Below are 26447 nucleotides of genomic sequence, written 5' to 3'. Positions count from 1 at the left end.
ATCACCCTTTAGCACAAGTCGTTCGAAAGATATGTGAAATTCAGGGAAACACATTTAACAAAACATGTCATAACCCTACATCAACAAAAAGTCCAGTTTTAAAACGGAAAATCTCTAATTTAAGCATCATCAACCCCACTTTAATTGCATTGATTCAAGATGATTCTGAATTGTATTCATTTCTTGATATGAAAGACTTTTGTATTGATACGCAATCGAATGTGGACCAGTGGATTCTCACAACTAGTATGAAAACTGTTTCAGTCAGCTACATTGCAAAACATGCTTTCATCAAATGATATTCTATTAATTGGAAACACTCTCATCGACGTCTTCGGTTTGTTTATAAAACCTATTGTTTCATCATCATTACACATCTATGGATCAAACATGGAATACACAGTTGACTGGCAGGTTTATAGGCTCGACGAAATATTTTGTAAAATGGTAAAAATTGATTGTCAGGATATTGCTTTGCCCAAATCAGTTTTCTTCCCACTTATTCATACACTTAAATGATTAAACATATTTTGATTATTTAAAGTATTATTTAAGGTATGAAAACATAAGAATGCATTGATGTTTTTTTTTATATTTAAAACCAAGCAAACTAAAATTAGCCTTACATTTTTATTCATAAAAACCCCACATTTATTATCAAAAGAATACCAAATAAAAAAGAGAATAAAAATAAACAAACATTTCTTTTCGATTTCTTATCAATATTATTTCTCAAACAAAATCACAGATTCACACTGTCAGATGACTGCTCCAATCTGTTTACTGTTCTTCTTCAAGTGAAGTGTCAGAATCATTGCTACTCTCGAACATCTGCTCTGATCTGATACTTTCACTATCATGCGATGATAAACGCTGACGTTTTAAAGAAGTATGTTGATTTTCTTCTGCGTCTTCTTTCTTGGGAACTTGTGACTGTCTCCTATTCCTTGTGCTTGAAGCTCGGTCATCTCCATATCCTTGTTCAAAGCGCTTGAATTCAGTGTTCTTATACCTCAAATGGTCTTTAAACAATTTGTCATTGTCCTCGCGGGTGTGTGACAAATCAGCGGCATGCACCAAACGATAAATAAATTTAATAAATTCCGGAAAAGATGCTTCAAAACTAACATGCTTCCCTGTGTCTGATGAAGAACTCTTCTTTGCACGTTTGTTTCCCTTCCAAGAATATGGTTGGAAAACAACAGGCGTCACAAGCTTTCGGATTATCTTCCGGAAGAATGGTGCACTCTCTCGCTACCCGTTCAAGCTAAACATTGTATGGAAATATCGAAAAGCTTTCAATGAATCATCGGAATCAATCCTGGGTAATCCTTCAAAGTCGGAGAAATCTTCATTTTGCTGGCATGTTGACGGTAGGGCGTCGTTTTTATGTCTCATCTGCATAAACTTGTCAAAGTTTGCCATGAAATTCATCAACTGGTTCAAAATTCCCTCGATTGCGTCCAATCTATCATTCATCTTACGAAATTCCATTGATATTAATGCTTCAGGGCTGAATATGTGTTCTCCAGTCGAATCCTTACCCTGATCAGTAAGCTGCGGATTATGAATAGAATCCTGCTTGTTGAATATTTCCAGATAACATCCGTTATCCAGTTTGGCGTAATGCTTCCCGTCGTTACTCTTGAGCACCGGAAGCTCTTGCACAGCAATCTGAAATGAAAAGTTTAACAACAATATTACAGCTGTTTCCTATTCAACCTTTCGCTATTCACTCAATTTTGATTTAATGTGATTTTCTTTTTTTCAATTTTACCCTTGAGTATTGTTTTTTTTTTATATTTTTGGAACAAATTGCATTAAATATGGAGGCAAATTGAGTTCAGGTGATCACAAATATTGGCGAAAAAATCACTTTAAAACTGAATTGAGTGTTATTTATCACACCATCTATTGATGCTATTTTTTACCTTATCGATTTCATTGTCGTATCCGGTCAGGTAGCTCTGCTGGAACGTATTTTGTGCTGCATCGACGTGCAAAACCATTGGATCTGTTACCGTTGGCTGCATGGCTTGGTGTATCACAGGATTTTGAACAGCTGGAGAATTATTCAGCTGAAGAGTTAATGGTATAGAACCCACGTCCAGAGGCTGTTTGATCTGCATAGATGGATGACCGGTCAGGCTAGTTTGTGTTGGTTTGACGTGGAAAGTTGATGGATTCGTGATTGCATTGCCAGATGGCCCTGGAGCGTAAATATCACTTACAGGTTCAGCAGGCTGTGTCTATAAGTTAAATAAATAAATAAATACCGATACCTTTCAAATTGTGTTAGCTTACCAATTGATAACTCTTTGATTGGAACTTGGGTTGCTTTTTTTCTGGTTTTGCCTGTGTTCCGCGATCCAATTGAAGAGCATCTTCAGAATTGGTTATCTTGTCCAACATACCGATCACTTCCTCCGCTTGTTGATACGTTTGCGCACGTCCGACCAGCTTACAATTCTGCTTCTTCCAGCTTTGTTTGTCTGGTACCGATTCCTCATTTGTAGACAGCGATACCAAGTTATTTGGAGGCCAATAAACACATTTATCCTACACCCAATTTGCAGGAACGGTAGTTAAGGAAGGCATTGCCTTTTTAGATTTTCGCGTTTGCACAATACAGAACGACATAGCGATTTCTGATTGCGAACAAATTGACTCGAATTAATTCACAAAAATCACATAGCACAGGCACAGAAATCACGGTACTTTGATTTTCTGTTGCACATAATTTACCTCCAAACGTCAAAGCGATCGAGTTACACTGAAACAATACTGGTGATGAAAATAGGTTGCTGTGTAACTAAAAAAAAAACAGAGGATAGTTACATTTGTGCCACAACAAATATTTTAGATACTATGTCACTAAAATAGAGCTGGTAGATACTGGTGACAACGTAACTTTATAGAAGATTCATTGTAATTACAGATGATAAACTCAGATTACATGTTACCAGATTGTGACAAATGTTTTACCTGATGCGTTTGATCAACACTGCTTGTAAAAAGTTTTTGTGAAACTTATGCTATCTGAAGATATAAAAAACGCTGTTTCTTCTAAAAGATAGTATAAACATATGTATTTCTACCCAAGTAACAATTCAGTAACCATTTAGCATCCACTCTGATTTATGATGGTTTTATAACCGGAATGAACAATCCATTTAGTTTAAATATAGCATTTTAAAGTGTAAAACATTCCTTTTTGCTGTTTAAAAAACCTTTTATAGTCTAGCAAGAAAGTCAAAAACTGTCTTGTTTTTAAAATATATTTTAAACAGTTATCAATCCCTCCCTAAAACTGTTCTGTAATTCAAGCATAAACGTCATTAGCAATTGTTTATTAATGTCATGATAAAATACTTTATAAACGTGTTCTATCATTATAAAAGCAACCATAAAACAATTAGGTTTTGCATTAGAGAAAAAAGCATTTATTGTTGCTTTTAAGCCTTTTTAAAGTGCATAATTAACTCCCAATTATATTGTTTACAAATTGAGCTTAAAAGATGGTTCCTCATAGTTAATAAATGCCAAATTTATGACAAGGAAATTGGGTGGGGCTCTCGAACTCATAAAACATTGTCTAAAGTTGAAAAACATACCAGCCTTCTCCAGATCTTGCGATGACAATCGAAATAACAACCGACAGCAAACTACTGAAACTGTTACTTAGCGGATATTGGCTGATTTCCGATCCAAAGCAGCAATTTTATTCAGTGAAAGATCCTTCGAAAATTTCATTTAACCGTACATCTTTGCATCATTGGATGGTGCACTTCTGTTACCATCCGGAAGAAGGGGATCTTTTTCGGGAACAAGCTGTTCGAAATGTTGTAAAACAGTATCGCAAACTATCTGAGTAACTGCTCCCAACCCATCGGGAGAAAACCGCCTGGAAGAATCCTGGATCTCACAGTGCAACTATCGAAAGATTAACAAACTTTGACGTTTAACTTTTTGCAGGCAACTTTGCCTCCATAAATTTGAACGGGTTAGGATTAGGCAAAATAGCTTTAGATAAATGCAATTCAGCCTGTAAGTTTTCTTCATAAAAGCCATTTTAAAACCTTATTAATTTGTTAAGGAATTCTTGAAAGCAAAAAAACTTTTTCACAAATGACCCATGAAAATCAACTTTTATGTCACCGCCATGTTACAATTAGTTTGTTTGCTTTTTACAATCTTCGATTTTCAATCCACATTTCCTTGGATACAACTATATTTTGGTAAATTTAGCAATGAGCAAATATTTAAATGCGAAAATAATAAAAAAAAAATCTCGGCCAAGCTCGATCTGAAGAATATTTTTTTTTTTCAATGTTAAATAATAAGTCAAATCGACGTTTTACTAGGGTGGACTTAATTTTTTCGATGTTTTCACATACATTTCACATGAAATTTAATATGACACTTAAAACTAGGCCACTGAGTAGAACTATTTTAATACATTTGGATATTCAACAAGATTTTTATACCATCAGTTTCTATTTTAATTATTTTGATAAGATCGGATTCATAAATCCTTTTCTATCTTGATTAATGCTTTCCTAGTGGATTCAGCATACGGATAGGGGAAATGGCTCGGAAAGGGTTTTTATTGTAGCTTTCAAATGGTTCTCAATGCGTTCGTCATACAACCTTTTGCAGTAAATCAATCTTGAAGAGCTTCGAGAATACACCCTTCAGAACCTTCTCCAGGGTGGGCCAACTAGACATATTCTAGTCTTAATGAGGTTTTGGTAGATGCATTAATGACAAAATAGCCTTGACCAGGGTTTTATGCATGTTGTTTTATATTTGCTTTGTAGTATTTCATAAAACTTAAAATGTTACTTGGGTAGTATACCTAAAATTATCAAAAATAAGTTTATTAAAAATTAAATTATTAATGAGCAGTGCGTTGAAACCGATTACAAAACCTTATGAGCGGTAGTGTATGTGATATACATACCAAGATCAACTATAGCTATGAACTTTTTTTTTCGAATATTTTAGGAAGTTTTTTTTTAATGAATTTAGTTTATTTTTAAATAATATACAAATGTTATAGAAATTCAACATTGCGTTTTAATAAAGTTGAATAAAAAACAATATCACATTTACGTTCTGCAAAAAAAAAACTAATTGTTTAAAAAAAAAAAATATTAACAGAAACTGATTTTGATCAGAGCGCGTGTTTTTTTTAAGCTAAAATTATAGATTTCACCATAAATTTAAAACTGCTTAAATGTTCTGAGATACCTTGAAAAAGAAACGTTGCAATTTTAATAAACATCGGGTATGTTTTTGTTTGCCATTTATGGTCAGAATCCAGATACATATTGCTGTCTTTAAATCCCAACAATACTGTAACCATTTTCATTAATTTCTGCTTTAAAAATAATCGATTTAAAGTTCCATGATAACTAGCTAGTTACCATCCGAAGTCAGTTTATAGTTGCATTGTAACATTAATAGTAACATTGCGTTTAAATTACGTAGTGATATATTTGCAACATTAAAAATAGTACATTTTGGTTTACATAGTTGAAGATGCTTATTTCAAATAACAGACTGTAGTGGTAATTTTTATACGATCGATGGAGTAGATGAAAGCATAGAGTTGATAGTTCCGTTAGAGTACGGCAGTGGGATGGTGAGGGGTGTCCCCCCCCGCCACCACTGGCAAAAAGAGATGAAAACCGACCCGCTCAAGTACCAACTGTGTGTTTGAAACAGTTCTACCGATTTTTACCGCACTTCAGTTGTTATTTGAAGGAAGGCATCCAGTCGTAGGTTTGGAAATTGCAACTATTGTTTACCCCTACCACGATATGTGCGATATGTGCGGGGGGGGGGGGGGGGGGACACCCCTCACCATCCCTCTCCAAAGGGGGAGTTTGGTAAAGAGAGATGAAAAACCGATTTGTACCTTCCTTAAAAGTTGTTCTAGCTCGCTATTCTAATATTTATATGCAATCTTCACACTGCCGTACTCTAACGGAACTATCAACTCTATGCTTTCATCTACTCCATCTATCGTATAAAAATTACCACTACAGTCTGTTATTTGAAATTAGCATCTTTAACTATGTAAATCGTTGACATTTTGGTTACCAAGTAGCTTGTTATGTAACCATATTTCGTTACACAATAGCTCCCCTTTTTGCGCTTTTTTGGTTACACAGCTGTTTTATAAAGAGTTGCGGCAATTCAGATTTCATATTGGAGTTTGTCGCATATCGATCGTTGCGACTCAATTGTGACAAATTTGACTTGGGATATTTGTCACCGACTGGAAGATATGTGTGAACGCGGCCAAAACGCAAACCATTGCGTTTCCGCATAGCAACACTGACCGGTTAAAACCGTCATCAAAGATAAAGGTTCTGAACGCTGAAACTGAGTGGTCACCCGAGGTACGCTACCTTGGCCTGACAGTAAGCTCCTCTTCCGGTTGCTCGTGGAAGACCGAGTCCAAAAAGGCACCATCATGCTGAAACGTCTGTCGCTCGAAAGTATCCACCGTCAACAAGCTGGCTGTCTACAGGCAGATTGTTGCGCCTATGCTGGAGTATGGGTCTCCGGTATGGAAGGGTTGCGCTAAAACACATAGGAAGAAGCTCCAAGTCCTGCAGAACAAGTTCCTGAAGATGATTCTGAATCTGCCTCCGCGCACACGGATAGCCGACGTTCATCGGCTGACAAATCTCGATCAAATTGACCAGAGAATGATTGCGCTCGCCAGTTGGCACCAAACTAGGACTGTAAATTCAGTGTATAAAAAAATTAGAAATCTTTACCGATAAATTTGTAAATAGTAGGTTTAGTCAGGATATAATGTAGTTAGATAGGAAATTTAAAATTTAAAATTTAAAAATTTAAAATAGAACAAATGTTCTCACTGTAAAATGATAAATACCAGTTAGCAAAAATGGCTTTCAATAATTTTAGGAAAGAATGAATAACTAATGTTGATCACTAACAATGTAAAACTATGGTAAAACAAAACAACTGAATAAAAATAAATTTAATGTAAAAAAATGTAAAATGTAAGAGCTTGTATCCAAGACATATCGTAGAGGATTGGCTTGATGGACACCGACAGAGCACCTCAAAAACAGAACTTTCAAATGGCTTCCAAATTTCAACCTATCGAACTTTAACGAGTTAAGAAATCAATTTAATATATAGAGGAAATGGATGTAATGTCGGCCTAAATGCGCCTAATTTTGGCCCATACATAAATTCAGCAATCGACTAAATTTTCAATAGCGACCAAACATATCCATTGACGCGTTCTTATAGATAAAATTGATAAAAAGCAGATTTTTAGCGATGGGCCCAATCTTAGATCCATAGACCAACATTAGAGCCATTTCTCCTGCTATACTTTTGCTGTGTCATCAAAACTACCTTACCTTTGTGGTCAGTACGATTTATAAGTGCAATAAATTATACATTACAATACATTTCATTGTACACCTAAGGTTCTTTTTCTACGGGAAGTTATCTTGCAAAGTAAACGTAATATTTAATTATAATTCAAATGTCCAGGTTGACCGACCGTCCGGTAATTGGAGCAATACGGTAATTCAGCATTATGAAGAAAAGATCGATCCTGCAAAGATCGATTCTTGCGTACCGATTAAATCGATGGATCGATTCTAGTGCCGTAAATAAAATCGATCCTCCAAGATCGATCATTTACGAAAGATTGCCCGATCCTACTCTGCACCGTCCTACCAGGAAAAAGCTTCACAATTAGAACTCACCCTGTGTTCACGGTGTTCATTGCTTTTGCATATTTACAAAAATTTCAGAAATATCCATGAAAAATTTACATTCATACGACAGCGATACATGGGTTATGATTACGTTTGATCGGAGCATTTCATGTTATCGAATCGCTCTATTATGCTGAAGAGCACTCACTTACGTAAAGAGCCATAAATTTAAATTAACTGTTTTCCCCGCATTCATTCATTTCTGACTTGTTTTTAGATTTAGGAGAACGAGTCGAAATCTGCAGCAATAGATTGCGAGTTATAATTAAACAGACAGCTGACGCGGGAACCTTGTCAAACAAGCACGGGCTATTTGGGATTCATCTGAACCCCAGAGGGACCAGCAATTATCGCTAATGAACAGCAAAATAATAATTTCGATAATGATAGGCCTCGGGAGCTACCTACTACCTAAAGGGTGGGACTGCGTTCGACGGGAGGTTGCCAGCAAGGTCATGAAGCCGCACTAACGCGAACCGATTTATTGAAGAATCGTGCCAGCTAATCGTATGTGGTCCAGGCACCTACCTACCATTTTTTTTTTAATGTTTCGCTCTCTAGTAGAAAAGCAAAGCAGCGAAAACAGCTAAGCGGGACCCATTCATTAATTATCTCGAACGATTTGTTGAAATTAGAAATTTGTACAATTAGGGCGGTCGGTGATTGATTTCCCTAATGAGATGATTGATGGGTTCGGACACGGTAATTCATTAGCTCCCTGTGGAGAAGAGTCTTCTCAGAGCTCTAATTTTCTTGAAGCAAATATTATGTGACCATCGGTCCCCCTGACTGGCATCTAAATCTTAAGTTGTAGCGAATTGAAAGTATACAAATTCAATTTTATTCATAATCAGAAATGCATAAACCAAAAGTAATCATCTTTTTTATTGCAATATAAATATTGTTTATATGTACACACAGAGAGAGCTTTTTATGGCACTCGGTTCGCACTCTTTCATGCTCTCCCTGCTGCCCGGAGACTTGTCCAGGACAACACACGTTTCGCGCTCCCAACAGCAGCAGCAGCAGGAGCAGCCCTTCGTCGTCCGCTGGCAGAGTGAGTGGCTGATTATGGCGCCTCGGTGATCATTTATTATCGGAAACATCATTTGCTGTCAGAAAACAGCACCAGGAAAAAATCCAATTATATTTTTTCGATGTTCTCCCTTTTGATTTTTTTTAAACCATGTTGGTATCCCTCTTTTGAGCCAATATAACACATTGCGTATTTTAAACATTGTTCCGTTCGAGCTGGGACACTGAAATATGGGATAGTTGTTTGTTTCTTTGGAACTTATTTTTTGGCAAACAATATTGAACAATTAATCAGCTCGTCAAGCCCGAGCCAAGTCAGATTGAAAATCAGTGCAAAATTCTTTCACTTCCCGTCATCCACTCACCACCACCAGGCAGGTTCAGATATTATGAATGATCTCCGGAGTTTTTTTTTGAGAGTTTGGGCAGGCATCCTGCGTGTTTCGCTGGAAGAAGGCTTTTCATTAAATTAAATGTTTGACAGGCAGTTCGTGACCGTTACTGATTTGGTTACGTCCAAGCGAGTTGGCCCACGAATTGTTGGTTAAGTTGCTGGATTGGAAGCTGGTGGTCACTAATTGATTCTAATGGTAATTATCTGAAATATGACTAGGGAATGTGAAGGCTAGCTGTCGTCGATTCATTACCGATGATGGCTGATTTATTGCTCACGTGTGATTTTACAGCAAAACGTGACCAAGTGAAGTGGTGCTGGAAAGCTATAACTACAGTACTGGACATAACAAATAAAGGGTGTATTCGATAAAAATGGCACACACATGAACAACCCATCAAAACAAATGAAAAGTCAATCCTTGTACGCCAAATAAAAACTGTACTTCTATCAAACTTTAGATTTATTAGAACAATTATAATCCGTAAAGTTAGCGGCGCCATTGCACAGTGGTCTAAAAGTGCCAAAACGTGCGTTTTTTGTTTATGCAAAAACGATCCAATTAAGCCATATAGTGTCTTGGGAGAAGTTTGTGCAATTAAAAAGCACCTTCTTTTGAGCTTAGCCATTTCATGATTAATCCACCTAGCAGGGAGAAACAAAATTTACTTATTTTGTTTGTCGAGATAGCAAAATGGTGCATTGAGCAAAGTTTTGGACAATATAAAAAAAAAACATTATTGCTCAAGCCGTCAACCCTCTATCTCTTAGGTTTACAGAGATATGTCATTTTTTTGGTATAAGCCTTCAAAAAATCAATTTTTGCAAATAACTTTTCTGGAAGTAATTTTTTGACATTACTATGTTCTACACAAATGTTTGTTTTTTTAAAATACGCCATTTTGTCTTGGGAAGCTAGTCCCTATCTTCAATATTTCTTGAGATATTCAAGGTTTTTATCCAAAATTAGCACTATTTCCAAGGCCACTAGCTCGAAGTTGGGCAAAATTGGGCAAACCATGTTGATTACATTTGAAAGTATACTTCAAATGCTGCCTAATGCATACCAAATCATTTGTCTTCTTTAGTATTCTCTACTGATCTACTTATTATCAAACTATAGTAAACCGTTTACAGATAATCGTTTTCTTGCATTTATACATAGAGGCTCCTTCATACGTCACTTAATAAATGGGTGTTAAAGGAAGAAAATTCGAATCCGGTTAAATCGAAGTAGGCGTGCAAAAAAGAGTAGGCGTTGCAAAGCCGCGTGAGGTAAAAGTTTTGATTCCAAATTCTAAATTGTAGTGAGCGGTTGACAGGACAAGAAAGTGATTCGTAGTGTCAATTGTAGTGATTGGTTGACTGAACAGTGGTTCTTGTGGCAGGTGAGTCCCTGTGTCTATTGTAGTGCTAAAAAATGACTGAACTACGATTGGTCTCTGTTCCCCCCGGCAGGAGATTCACAGTGTCAGTAGTAGTGACTGATTGATTGAACGAACAGTGGTCCTTGTTCTTCCCGGAATGTGATTATCGGTGTTTGTTGTAGTAACCGGTTAACTGAACGAACATTGGAGCTTGTTCCTCTCACTATTTGAGTCCCGGTGTCTGTAACAATGTGTAATTGACTTTCGAGCGTGAGCGGTTGTACACAGCAAAAAAATAATTTTGATATCACATCAAAGTGGATGCACTTTAATCGTGTCGAAAATATGTTATATTGTTGTATATGTTGTATTGAATTTTACCCCAGAATGGGTATATTTTGCCTCTTTAAGTGGCATTCCCAGATTACTTTATCAATTTTTAAAATCACTCAAGGTATTTTTTCAAAGTTTTCAAGTATGTTGCGAACAGTATTGGCAAAAACATCAATCAAATAATATTTTTTCCGCTCTCATAGGCTCTCAATATTACGAGTGATAGTGGAACAAACTATCATGCTTGATATTTATTTTATAAGCTCCTTTGATATTGAGAAACTATTCACAACGTGCAAAAATCAAGCTGAGAGCTGTCTCGACACTAAAATGATTCCGTTCCACATCGTTTTCTTAGAAAGAAAAAGTATAGTTTGCTATCTCTTTTTACTCTTCACCGATGGCAGACACAAAGGGACTGATGCCAGCCGGTTATGGAAGTTTCGGTTGCATTCGGGTGTAAAGCAAAAATCTTTAAACTCAATCTCACCACAGTTTGGTGAGATTTGCAGTTGGTGAGTTTTGTTAGCTTGATATTCCGAGCTGCTATATAGAGCTTGCTACACCCAATGCTAAAATATAGGAGCCTTCATTATTTTTCATTGGGAGCTGTCATTAGTGTCTTCAGTATCAAATTTGTACGATGAAAACATTGTACTGTCATTCGTTTCATTATTTGAAAATTCTCATGAAAGTTATCTTCTAGAGACTTTTAAAACTCTTTAAGACAAATGTTTTATAGCTGAATTTTTTGCCTGTATCTCTTCTAATAAAAAAGATATACACTGAAGTCTTTTTTTACACGTTTTTTTTTTACGCGGTTTTTTTTTTACACGGTTTTTTTACACGGTTTTCCACGATTTACACGGTATGTTTTTAACGATTTCTCGACAACGATACAACCTATCGACTTGATTCCAATCATATTATCCGTTTCAAACTATAGGTAATCGAATGGCATACTTAAAAAAAAATCACAATTTTTTGTGTAAATACAGAATTTTTTTTTTAAATATGTCTTTATGGACCATATCATGCTTTAATTACAAATGGCATCAAAATCCGATTTTTTAAAAACATTTAAGCATGCGAAAAATCAAAATCTCGTAGATTTTTTTTACTCGGTTTTTTTTACACGGTTTTTTTTTTACACGGTTTTGTGTAAAAAAAGACCAGAGTGTACTCAAACATAGTAAAAAATATAAATAAATTCAAATTGATTTTATACGAGTTTAAAAAATAACACAACTCCAATTTTTTCATATTATTGAGAATAACATACGCCCTTTCAAATGCTGCAAAAAAACTTTTTTTTTGTTTGCCCCAACCAGAGATATTAACATTTGAAAAGTGCATATTTTTAGTATACAAACGTCAATAACTCTTGATCGGCGAAAGATATTGACAAGCTTTGTGCAGCAAAAATTTGCGCCTTCTTAAGATCTAAAAGTAATCTCAAGACCCTTTGCTGAGAAATTCTAAATAAGAAAAATAGAGCAAAAAACTGTTTTTTTAAGAGCCACCCTAACTCAATTCAAGAAAATAGCTCTAAATCGGCCAATTTAAGAAAAAAAAAAAGTTATTTTCAACAAAGTTGCTTGAAATTATCTCAGCTAAAATTTTGCCAAAAAATGTATACCTTAATTTATTCAAACAAAAAAGTTAGATTTTTGATTTTAATGATAATAGGAACCACCTTAGAATTCATTGTCATAAAAATGAGGGCCTAACTATAAGGAACAACTTTGTAGAAGAAATTTTCAATCTAAAGTTTCAATTTCACGCTCAAAACATATCATTCCACCTAAATCTGCATTCTGTAGGGTAACCAACTGATTTTGGACCCCTAGAGGAAGTGAGATCACGTTTATGTCAAAATAATATTATGTATTTGTTTATTATTATTATGCAATTTACATGCGGTTGTGTTCGAAAGCTACTCATCTTGGATGTAAAATGTCACTAGATGTTTTATTTATTGATATATACTCGAAAAATAATTCTTTTCACATCATGATATTCACATATTTTGGACCCTTCCACTTGATTTTGGACAGTGTCCATAATATATTTTGGACACACTGAATGGGAACGAATATATTTTGGACATGCCGAAGTTCTTTCAACCTATGAGCCTAAAATTAATTACGACGGTCACTTCTTCCTATCTCGCATTTGTTAGGTCCGTCTAGGTGGGAAAATTTTCATTGATCAGCGGGGTGAATTTGATCGCTGAGTATACCCAATATTGTACTTATGCATAATATTTTTACAATGTATACAAAGATACATTCGTACGCTTAGTAACGAAAAACATGTTACACATGAAAAAATATCACGAAAAATTTCAGCGATCAATTTTGCCCCGCTGATCAATTACACCCCGTTTTACGGTATGCATAAAAGTTAACCCCCCGTTACTCGCGCTGTTGTACTTTGTACAACACATATGAGTTTTCCATTGCCATTTTGTTGCTGCCAATCGATCTGAAACCAACTTGTATTCTTCAAAAAACTTGTTTTGAACTAAAAAAGCTAAACTTTGATCACAATTAACCCCCAAAATGCGGATAATAGACAAAATGTAAATGGAAACCGCGTAAACGGTGTCCATACTACGTGGGATTGACTTAATTGGTTACAACATGGAATATCTCGAGATCCTGACCAGATAGAAAGTTACTGTCTTCGGCAAAGTTGTTCAGGAGGTCAAAGCCTATTTCTTAGTCTACAATAGTTCAGAATTATCTCACTTCGTGGTGCTAGTATACATGTGAAATTCTCGTGTATAAAATATCTCTAGATCCTGACCAGATAGAAAGTAAATGCCTTCAGCAAAGTTGTTCAGGAAGTCAAGCTCTTTTCGTTGGTGGAGTAGTTCAGAAATTTCACACTACGAGGCGCTAGTATATACGTGTAATTCTCACATATACAATAGCTCGAGTTCTTGACCAGCTAGAAAGTTACTGTATTGGGCAAACTTGTTCAGGGGGTCAAGACTTTTCGACTGGTAGACAGTAGTTCAGAATTTTCTCACCACGTGGCGTTTGTATACATATACACTTCTCGATATGATATATCTCGAGATCCTGACCAAATAGAAAGTTACTGTCTTTGAAAAAGTTGTTCAGAAGGTTAAAGCCTATTGCTTGGTGTAGAATAGTTCAGAATTTTCTCACTATGTAGTTCTAGTATACACGTTAATTTCTCTCATATAAAATATCTAGCGAGCATGACAAGATAGAATGTTACTGTCTTGGGCAAAGTTGTTCAGGGGATCAAGGCCTTTTGGCTAGTGGACGGTTGTTAATTCTTGAAATTAATTTATTTTTATTGAATTTTTGTTACTGTGCAAGGATGAATTCGCCTGAAATATAGTTCATTGGATAGTTTATAACTTGAATTGTATTGAGTAATAATTCTATAGTAACGGTGATAGCTTCCGGTAGTTCAAGGCATTGTATTGGTATGGTATTGGGTATAAAATCGAGAATTATTTAGAATAAAGAACTCACTTGTAAACCAAAACTCTACCCAACAGTGTCTATAAGAAAGAAGGTCTTAGCAGTATTAAACAAAATCCTCGGAAGGTCAGTCGAAGTGAATCCCACAAAATTTTAATTAACAGTTTGGTGCCGAAACCTGGGAATCGTGTCGCCGGTTGAAGTTTGTCGTTGCGCGAAATAGTAGTGCATTAGTGTTCATCATCTCGATCCACTCTCGTGGGAATAACTACGACGACCGACATCAATACCGTGCTTGCTGGAAGTTATACGTGGGCCGTTCGAGCACACGAATCGACTCGTGTTGGAAGCCCTGTGTGTGTCGCCATTGCCATCTACTGAAGGGAAGTACGAGGTATCGCCATCTTGAACGCCGTTCTGCAATTCTTCAGATAACAGCGAAATTCTTTCCTAAAGTATTACGAAGGTACGTACCATCCACGATTCCCTCGATTTTGTATCGTAGTTTTGGGCATATGACTCCTAAAAGAAAGAGTCGTCCGGTTACCAGCCGGTTGAAGATGTTGAATCGCAAAAGAGCCACCGTTTTGGGCTCAGCCAATTTGATAAAATCATTTAATGATAATTTTCAACTTGAACAAGGTTCTCAAGTGCGTGTGCGTTTAGAATTGCTAGATGACTTATGGAAACAGTTCTCCGAAGTCCAAGATGAAATTGAATCATTGGAAGTGGTTGATGAAAATGAGGATTTAGAGTTGTCCGAAGAGCGAATCGCTTTTCACAACATGTACGTTGAACTCAAATCATCATTAATTTCCAAATTGCCATGTGAAAACGTTCGTAATTTACCACGGGAGCCTCCAAATCCTGGTTCAATGGCCCAATCTGTCCGATTACCAGAAATAAAAATTCCTGAGTTCAATGGGAACTCAGAGGATTGGATAGAATTTAGAGATGTATTCAAATCCCTTGTTCATGGAAATCTGCAACTAACACCAGTACAAAAATTACATTACTTGAAGGCATCGCTCAAGTCTGAGGCACAGAGAATCGTCTCGTCTCTCGAAATGTGCGCTGACAATTATTTGATAGCTTGGAGATTATTAGAAAAACGGTACAATAACCCCAATCTATTAATAAAAAGACATCTCGCCGCTTTGTTTTCGATTCCGCCGTTGAAACGTGAGTCGGCTACCAGTTTGTCGGAATTGGTAGACCAGTTTGATCGGCATGTTAGTATTTTAAATCAGTTGGAAGGAATGGAACAACACTGGAATTCAGTGCTTGTCGAAGGGTTGAGTCGTCGTTTAGATTCTAACACACTAAGGGAATGGGAGAATCACTGCAATGAAGAACAGAGATCAACCTACGATGAACTAATCGCGTTTATTCGGAAACAAGCCCGGACGCTCCAATCGGTGAAGTTGTCCCAGGTTAATCCATCCTCGCACGAAATCAAACCGGTCCAAAAACCAAAATCGTCTACTTTCGTGATTTCTGAACCGTCCAACAAATGCCCAGTGTGCAAGCAGGGTCATCCTATTTATCGGTGCGATCAGTTTAAACGGTTATCACCAAAAGAAAGGTTTAACGTAGCTAAACGGCATAAGTTGTGTATCAATTGTTTGAATGGATTTCATCTCGCGAAAAATTGCAATTCGATCGGCTGTAGTGTTTGTACCAATCGGCATCACAGTCTATTACACTTACCACCAACCTCGGGAACAGTGTCGACTACTGGTGGTAGTATCGCGAATACGTTGATGATAACAGATCACTCACGCCAGGATGAATCTGAGTTACCACACTCTTCAAACGAGCAATACGCATACCAGTTTTATCAACCCCCCTCCGTTGCGTCGCCGCGCGCGCCGGTACCGTCGCTTTCACCGACACTCTCGACTCTATTGGTCCCACACGTTTCTGAGGATTGTGCATCGAAGACTCCTCTTGTGAAACCGACACAGCCAATCGAACCGGTTGATAATTCGTATAAAGCGCATCCGCTACGCGATGGTTGTGAAGTTTTTTTAGCTACCTCAGTGATAAAATTAAAGGACGTTTCGGGTACGTCTCGGTTTGCTCGCGTCGTGTTAGACAATTGCTCGCAATGCAATTTTATCTCCGAATCATTAGCCAGGAATCTCGGATTGAAACGCATTAAAACAAACATGGATGTTGTCGGTATCGGGCAAGGAAAGGTGCATATCACTGAAATGGTTGAAGTACAAGTGTTTTCTCGCTTGAACAGGTTCAGCATAGTGATTAAATGTCTAATTATCACCAAAATTCCTGCGGTATTGCCAAGTAGAAATATAAACATTTCCGATTGGAATATTCCGGGCAAGTTGGTCTTGGCTGACCCTAAATTCAATATTAGTGCTGGGGTGGATCTATTAATAGGGGCCGAGTTTTTCTTCCGGTTAATTGAAAGTGATAAATACCATATGGCTGATGGTTATCCATCTTTACAGCGGACCGTGTTCGGTTATATTGTCTCCGGGATGTACGCGACACCAAGAACAAATCCCTCAATTTGTATCGTCAGCACAGGAGACAATCTCGATGGTATGCTCCAACGATTTTGGGATCTAGAGCGTATTAACGAGAGTCCTATGCTTACCCCCGAAGAGCAAAGGTGCGAAGATCATTTCCGTCGAACAGTGTCTCGGGATCAAAATGGAAGGTACGTTGTCCGTCTACCGTTGCGAGAAGATCGCCTCCCGTTCCTCGGCGACTCGTATCAGCAAGCCCAACGCCGGTTCTTAACGACGGAGCGACGTTTTCAAGCGGATCCGAATTTTCGAGATGCATACTTCCAGTTCATGGATGAATACGCGCGGTTAGGACATATGGAGCCCAGCAGACCTACAGGTAATCTACAATTTTATTTGCCTCACCATGCCATATACCGCCCCGATAGTTCAACTACCAAAACACGAATCGTTTTCGACGCGTCTTGTAGGGGAGGTAACCAACTAGCTCTTAATGATGTTTTGTATGCGGGTCCAACGGTTCAGCCCACCATGCTGAGCATAGTATGTAATTATCGAATCCCTAAATTTGTCTTCAAGGCCGACATTGAAAAAATGTTTAGGCAAATTTGGACCCATCCATTTGATCGCAGCCTACTACAAGTGTTTTGGCGACGTAACCTAAGTGATCCACTCTTGAAATATAGTTTAACCACGGTAACTTATGGGACGGCTTGTGCTCCGTTTCAAGCAACTCGAGTTTTATTGCAGTTAGCGGAAGATGAAGGTCACAGATTTCCGTTAGGAGCTTGTATTTTGCGAAAGGGGACTTACATGGATGATACTCTGGCTGGCAGTGATGACCTCGATGAGGTCATAAAAGCCACTGTTGAACTGAAACAATTATTGGCTGCTGGAGGTTTCAATCTGCGGAAATGGTGTGCTAATGATGCCCGAGTATTGAGCGAAATTCCACCAAATTTAATAGAAATGCCTGACAAAGTAGAACTTGATCACGAAGCATCGGTGAAAACGTTAGGGCTGTTTTGGAATCCTCATACAGATTAATTTAGTATCAAAATACCTTCACTTACGGACTCTGATGTCATAACCAAACGAGTTGTGGTTTCTGAAATGGCTCAACTATTTGATCCATTAGGTCTTGTTGGACCAGTGGTAGCCGCGGCAAAAATGTTTGTTCAAAAACTGTGGAGCGCAAATTTGTCGTGGGATGATCGATAATCTACAGAGTTGACAACTTGGTGGCAGCAATATCGAAAACAATTGCCTGGACTGCAGAATGTAGAAGTGCCTCGACGTGTAATGGTTAGTAGGAATTATTCTTTACATTGTTTTTGCGACGCTTCGGCACGAGGCTATGGCAGTTGTGTGTATGTCGTTTCAGTGGACGAATCTGGCAAACAGCACAGTAATCTTCTGATATCAAAATCACGGGTTGCACCAATAAAAAATCTATCCATACCTCGTTTAGAATTATGTGGAGCTCTTCTTGGATGTCAATTGGTTGATCAGGTTCTTACATCAACAGAATTTCAAGGAGCAGTCACGTTTTGGACTGACTCCACAGTAGTTTTGCATTGGATTAATTCTCCACCCTCAACTTGGAAAATTTTTGTTTCCAATAGAATCGCTGAAGTTCAGAGACTTTCTAACGGACATGTTTGGCGGCATGTTCAATCTGAAAATAACCCCGCAGATCATATTTCGCGAGGAATGCAACCAACGGAAATTGTGAAAAATCAGCTGTGGTGGCATGGACCAAGTTATCTCACTCAATCCACGGAGTTCTGGCCAAAATCCATAAATGGTTCAATTTCCAAAGAACTAGTTGGTTTAGAAGGGAAAACTATATCCTCATTGCTAACGATTGATGAGACTCCTTGGGACATATTTGATCAATGGTTTTTGCACCAATGGTAATATTTCACTTCATGGTACTAGTATATACGTGCAATTCTCGCATATGATATATCTCAAGACCTGCTAAAAATGTACTGTAATCGGCAAAGTTGTCCAGGAGATCAAACCCTATCGTTGGTGGAAAGTACATAATTTTCTCACTAGGTGACGTTGAAAGACACGTGAAATCCTTGCATATAAAATATCTCTGAATGACCGACATACTAGTGCCACGTAAAGGGAAAATTCTGAATTACTGTACACCAACGAAAAGATCCTAACATCCTGAACAACTTTGCCGAAGACAGTAACTTTCTGTCTGGTCAGGATCTAGAGATATTTTATATGCGAGAATTCCTCATGTATACTAGCGTTGCAAAGTGAGAAAACTCTGAACTTAAGTCCACCAGCAAAAAGGCCTTGACTTCCTGAACAACTTTGCCGAAGACAAGAACTTTAGATATGATCAGGATTTCGAGATATTTTATATGAGAATTTCACATATATACTAGCACCATATAGTGAAAAAATTCTGAACGTAAACTCCTGAACAACTTTTTCGAAGACAGTAACTTTCTATCTGGTCAGGATTTCGAGATATATCACATGCGAGAACTTCACATCTATACTAGCGCTATGTAGTGAGTAAACTTTGAACTACTGTCCACCAGCAAAATGGTTATGATCTCTAGAACTACTTTGGCAAAGACAGTAACTTTCTATCTGGTCAGGATCTCGAGATATTCCATGTTGTAACCAATTAAGTCAGAACCCTCGTAGTATGGACACCATTTACGCGGTTTCCATTTACATTTTCCGCATATGTTGGGGGTTAACTGTAATAAATATTTAGCTTGTTTAGTTAAAAGCAAGTTTTTTGAGGAATACTCGTTCTCGTTGATTTCAGATCGATTGGTAGCTCGGGTGCAAAATGGAAATGGAAAACTCACACTGTTGTACAAAGCACAACGCGTGAGTACTCGTGTTACAAAAGTTGGCGCGAGTAACGGAGGAAATATAATATAACATAAGGAAACAACTGATCATACCATAAAAAAAATCATTCAGAAGTAAATCTTAATACGGAGACCTGACTCTATGTCCATATTATTTTTTGTATGGGCTGTTCATAAACTACGTAGACGGTTTTTGAGAGATTTCAACCCCCCCCCTTCCGTAGAAGACAGTCTCAAACACAAAATTTAAAAAATTGTATGGACCGTAGACATCTGCCAAGCGATCCCACCCCCCTAAAGCGTCTACGTAGTTTATGAACAGCCCCTTAGTTAAATGCGTTTGGGAGATAGGAAAACTTTTGTGGAAAACTAGGAACTAGGAAAACTAGGAACTAGGAAAACTAGGAAAACTCAGAGTGGACCACTCTACGTGTTTTGCCGTATTTCCCATTTTGAATCGCCTGATAAACAAGAAATATATTTAAAAACAATGAATTCATATAATTTCGATTGATTTACTTACCAATTTAATCAGAAATCTGAGATTATAGCACGATCGACCAACCGGAATTTTTTTTTTGTCGCTCTTTTGATGATTCTCATTTGATAAGTGTCCAATATAAGTTGGTAACATTTTTTTACGATCTTTTTTGGACACTTTTTATTTAATACTTTTTAAGTAAAATCTTAAGGTTAAATCTTTATAAACACGTGAAATACATCTTCCAAAGTCAGATAAACTGATTTGATAAAAAAAAATCAATGAATTGTATATTTTAGACCAAATTTAAAACAAGTACACTAACGCCGATTCCTCTTGACAAACGTCGAAACATGAAACTTTTTCGATAACATTTTCTAAAACTGCATAAATTGAGCAATTGTAAGCAATTTGAGGTGAACTAATGATCTTGAGACATAGCAAGTAATTGAAAGAATGTAATTACAACATCAGCCCAGATGAATTTGAAGAAACCAGACAGTAAGCGAGGAAAATATATGAAAAGGGTCCAAAATATGTAGGGGTCCAATTCAAGTTGGTTACCCTACCACTGTGCATTGGTTTACTGGAAACTTGTTCGCATATTGGCGCAACCTTGTTTGCCCTTGACGACATTCGACACAAAGTTGCAGATAAGAAAGTGAGTATTTGAAGATAGGAAAGTGTATATTACCCACGAATTATAGCTAAATTAAAAATAGATATCGGTTACAGATTTGCCAGCGTATTGGAACAAACCTCCTATAGTACCAGAACAATATCTTTACATAAAAGTGAAAGACATTTAGTTATGACGAAAAAATTCAATGATTCTGGGAAAACGTACCAGCAATAACTGATGAAAAATACGCTGATGTCTTTACTTCCATCCAAAATGAAGGAATTCAAGAGGCTGAAATGTCCTCGTTGTGTGGCACCTCCAACTTTCAATGCACAACATGTAAGAAATGCGTTGAAATCGAGACGGAGTTCAGTGACTACCTGCTGGAAAATCTGTATAACGCGTCTCACCGATCCAAATCAGAAACTGAAAAACAGTTTTTTTGCATATTCAGCTGCCGTATCAATGGGAAGACATCCAGAAAAACTTCATCGTATCGAAAAACTTACTGCTGCACAAAGTGGAAGCTCATACTGGAAAAAATTTCGCATTGGTCGTATCACAGCTTCGATTTTGAAGTAACTGCTACGTACCAGCGTTAATAAACCGTCGTTAATAAAGATATATATAAAAAAAAAACTAACCGTCAATGTCGTTAATTAAGCGTATTTGTAACGATCAATACAATGAATTCCAAACGGTCGCAACTCAGTTTGGTAAGTTGAACGAATCAAAAGCATTTGATCAGTTTTTTCAAAGCGTTGCTCATTTGCACGTCAATCCGAGGAAGGCTAGTAGTGGTCTCTGTTATGTTTGAGTATATAATATTTAGAGTGTATTGTACTTAGTCTCTGGATTCTCCAGACGAATGATTCGTTAATCGATTAATACTTACAGATACTAACACTGAGTGAACATGCTCTATACGATTGTAATGTATTGTTGTAAACCCCTATATAAGCCCCATGGAACTAATATACAAGATCAGACATCATTCTCTGCTTGTATGTCAAGCAGTACAGTTCGGTCTTTGCTCGCTCTGTCGAGTTGTTCTAAAGTTTCTAGTTTGTTCCAAACAGTCGCAGTTTAATCGCGTCGTCAGTAGTGTCGGTCGCTTCGTGTGATGGGAAGACAGCGCTCCCGGAGCAGGCTCCGAGAGAAAACGGAGAAGAAGAACAGCGGTGAGGGTAGCTTGAGTGTACCTATTTCGAATAGGTACGCTACTCTTCCCACCGATGTAGGGAATCCCACCTCAGCCACGGTGAAGCGGTCTAAGAAGAGGAAGAAAAATCAAGGCCAGTCCGATGGTGCGAGTGGACGGGACGATGCCACCGCGACGAACGTCAGCGTCATTGGTGATTTCGGCGACGCCGTCGACAACGAAACTGCTGCCACCCCGAGTGCAGCAAAAATGAAGCTTCCTCCACTGGTGGTGAAGCAAGTCCCACTCAACACGCTGATTGGCGATCTTTCATCGCTGGGCGTTGCAGCTGAGTTTAAGCTCGGCAGGATCGGCACCAAGGTGATGCTCCGAACCAAAGCGGAGTACGAAGTGGCCGTGAAATATCCGAAGGATACCAAGGCGGAATTCTTCACGCACGACATCCCTGGTGAGAAGCCCTTCAAGGTAGTCATCAGGGGTCTACCAAACTTCGACCCCAAGATGGTTGAAGCTGAAATCAACCGGTACAAGCTTGCCCCAATCGCTGTCTTCCGAATGACAAGGAGAGACGAAAACGTGAAGACGTACCCGGATTGTCTTTTCCTGGTGCACTTCCAGAAAGGGACGGTGACGCTCAATGCGCTACAAGCCATCCGATCAATCTGCTCCATCATCGTACGGTGGGAGCCATACCGTGGCGGCCATCGTGACGTAACGCAGTGTCAGAGGTGCCTCAATTTTGGACACGGTACCCGCAACTGCAACATCAAGCCACGCTGCAGCAACTGCGCTCAAGAACACGCCACTTCCAACTGCCCTGCGGATGGAGCCGTGGCGATAAAATGCGCTAACTGTGGTGGTGCACATCAAGGTTCCGACAGACAGTGCTCCAAACGCGAGGACTTCAAACGCATCCGAAAGCAGGCGTCAAGCAACAATCAACCAGGACGCAAGAAGGACAAAACCCCAGCATTCAGGACGGAGGATTTTCCGCCTCTTCGTGCTCCCCATCAAAGGCAAGCGAATTCGCGGGTGCAACCCGCCCCCCCCCCCCTCAAGAAGCTTCCGGTGATTTTGCTGGCCAAAGCTCTCCATCCCCCCCAGGATTCTGGAGACAACCAACAGCGCAAAACAACAACCCCGATCTGTTCTCAGCGGATGAACTGATGGAAATTTTCGTCAACATGTCCGGTGCTCTTCATAAGTGCCGCAATAAGCCCGAACAGATCCAGGTGCTCGCCCAAGTAGCATTTCTTGTTTTATTGCACTCTATTAGTGGTTATTGAGATCAATTTCATAAAACCGCCAATAAAATTAATAGCTCCAGCACAACCTTTTGATAACCGCTATAAGATCGTCATACAGCTTAGTGGACCACTCTTGATAAGGTTTATAAAGCATGTTTGAGAATCACAATAAAGCTGTCTTAAAACCTTATTAAATATTATTAAAGCCTCATACTCTACAAAAGGTTCTCATAGCCTCTATAAGAGTAATATTGTATCCAAGCAGTTTTATTACGCTTTGGTGAAAATCAGTTATAAAGCCAATTTAATTTTTATTGGCTTCAAAGCAACCGCCATAAATTAGCTTGTTGTTGTTCTGTTCTGCTGAAACTTTTTTTCCAAATGAAAATCTTTAGCGGTAAAAATATGTTTGAGTGTTGGTGTCAAGATCACCATGCCATCAATTTTGTTTCATGGCGACATTAGTGAAAATTTTAAAGAAAATATATGACTTTTTAGAAGTTCCAAAACATATGCGCTTGAAATGTTATTGTGTATATTGAGATAATAAGAGCGTTAAATAAATGCGCCTCCAAAATAATTCAAGTAAACAAAAAAGATTGTTTCAGAAATCAAATGAATTTGATGGAATTACCTTAATTTTACAGAAAATTGATCTCAATACATAAATTCATACCAATGCACACTGGAAATCATTTCGGATCTCTTATTTAGCCATTATTTTATTGAAATTTCTTGGATTTTATTCCAAGGCTAATGGCATTTTCATTATGACAATATGGCGACAGAGGACAGCAGGCAAGAAAAACACCAAGCGCAATTTCTTAAAATGTCTAATGCTTACATTGCACACTGGGTCAGGAAGGCAACCTAGCGGATCAAAATTAATAACTCCGAAACGAAGCATTTCCGCGACTTGGTGTCTTCGGCAAAATTTGTCGTCATAATAAGGACCATCTATTGACATAAACAAATAGTTCAAAACTCTTCCGCAAAGATGGTGCCACAATCTAACTTCTTTCTCTGACGTTTTGGAGACTTGATGTTTTGGGCAAAGTTGTTTATCTTGACAAAATAAACAGCTATTTCAAAGACGTTAAATTTCCACTGTCTACTGGTTCCAAGTTATATGGAGTTTAAAAAAAAGGTCGAAAATATGGTTTTTTTCTGTTTCGGTTTTTTTTTTGCTTACAGCTTTATAATGTTTTATTATTCTCTTATGCAAATACACTAAATAAATAGCTTTTGTGAAGAAACATGCTGGATTAAGCTTCAAATTTCAAAGATATTGTTGAAAAAACGAAAAAAAAAACACAATTTTTGAACATTAATATCTCCCAAAGCGCAAAAAATCGCAACTTTCTCTTTCGTTGATAACTTATTCACAGAACCGTTTCTTGATGTGTTTGTCGTATTGGATGCTAGATAAAAGCTTCTTTTATCGATTTATGTGCTGAAAATACCTGGGAATGTCTTTACATGACCGTGGGGATGCAAAGAGAAAGTTGACGAAGCGAATCTGTCAATATTATATAGAACCTAATGCAATGTTCAGCTTGAATTCATTTTTTTATTTGAGGGCAAATGTATATTCCTATTCTACGGGTGCAACCGATGAATTTTACAAACATTTAGAAAAGTTTCGAATGGTACATTAACCTTTATGAAAAGTTATGCGTGATTTCAACCTTTTTGCCCTAGGACTGTCACCATTTCGACCAAGATTCGACCGTGTCACCCCATGTATATGCGAGCGAGACGTATACACGAAATGTTTTCATGCTCATGCTAACAATTTTGTTGATTTTCTTTGCGCTCCGCTTGGAAGTACCGGAAAGTTTTGATTCTTTTCTATGTTGTAAAAATAAAACACCTATTTACATTTCTGACAAGTCGCAACTGAATGCTTATAATTGTTTTAAAATAACTGTTTCATGGCCAACTAGTTTTATTGCGCTTATTTATAAAGCAACGAAAGGATTAATTTTTTGGTTTTATAACGGCAATTTATATTACTTTTTTGTATACTTCAAAGCAATCATAAAACCTTTCATAAGTGAAAATAGCATAAGCATCAGTTGGTTTTTTAATTAGCTTTATAGGGGTATTGTAGATAGCTATAAGAATGTTTCATGACTTGCATTGTATATGACCGTCATAAAGCTGTAGGTAATGGTTGCAGCTGCAATAAAACCTTTATAAATTTGGAATATAGCCAAGCAGCTCTAGATTTGTTACTTGGGCGGTAAGTTCATCATCCAGTATGGCGTCTAAACCGCTAACTATCGTCACCTGGAATGCTTGCTCTGTAAGAGCAAAAGAGATTGAGCTTGCCGACTTCCTCCGCAAGCACAGCATCGACGTGGGCCTTATAACCGAGACCCATCTAAAGTCCGGCGACAGCTTCTGGTTGCCTGACCACAACATTATCCGGCTTGATCGCACCAGCTCCAGGGGGGGTGGTGTTGCGGTCGTCGTCAAGAAAGGAATAAAATACCACACTCTGTCCCATATCCGCACCTCTATCATCGAGGCCCTTGGTGTGGAGGTGGAGTCGTCGACTGGATACGTCCAGTTCATTGCCGTCTACTGCCCTCGACAGTGTGCCGCCAGCAGTGGACTAGCGGCTAAATTCAAGAAGGACCTGTCCACCATCACCCGTACCGGTTCCCGCTTCGTAGTTGGAGGAGATCTGAATGCTCGCCATGAGGCCTGGCGGAACTACCAGCAGAACCAGAACGGTCGTCTCCTGTTCGACCACTCACAGCATGGGCTGTATTCCGTTTGGTTTTCGGATGAACCAACATTCATCTCACCGGCGGGCAACCCATCGACGCTAGACCTGTTTCTTTCAAATACCGGCTTGTCCAAGCCGGTAGCCTTAAACGAACTCAGCTCCGACCATCAACCGGTGGTGGCTGAACTGGGATACAACGTAGCTGCTGCTCCAAGCCTGCGCAAGGACTACCATCGCGTAAACTGGGCCCAGTTTGGGCGCGTGGTAGACAGGCACATCATCGACAACCCGCCGCTTGACTCCGTGGAGGACATCGACCGAGCGTTGGAAGTACTCCACCAAGCCATAACCGTGGCTGACGAGGCGTGCGTCCGACGAGTTCCTGTGAGGGGTAAGTTTATTGCCATTGATTCCCACACCCAACTCTTAATTCGCCTGAGAAATGTTCGTAGACGCCAGTTTCAGAGGACTGGAGAT

This window comes from Ochlerotatus camptorhynchus, unplaced genomic scaffold (assembly GCF_037179485.1).
Source record: "Ochlerotatus camptorhynchus isolate MF236.1 unplaced genomic scaffold, CSIRO-AGI_Acam_v1.1 ptg000080l, whole genome shotgun sequence".
Taxonomy (NCBI): Eukaryota; Metazoa; Arthropoda; class Insecta; order Diptera; family Culicidae; genus Ochlerotatus; species Ochlerotatus camptorhynchus.
Note: the sequence above shows the minus strand (reverse complement) of the source record.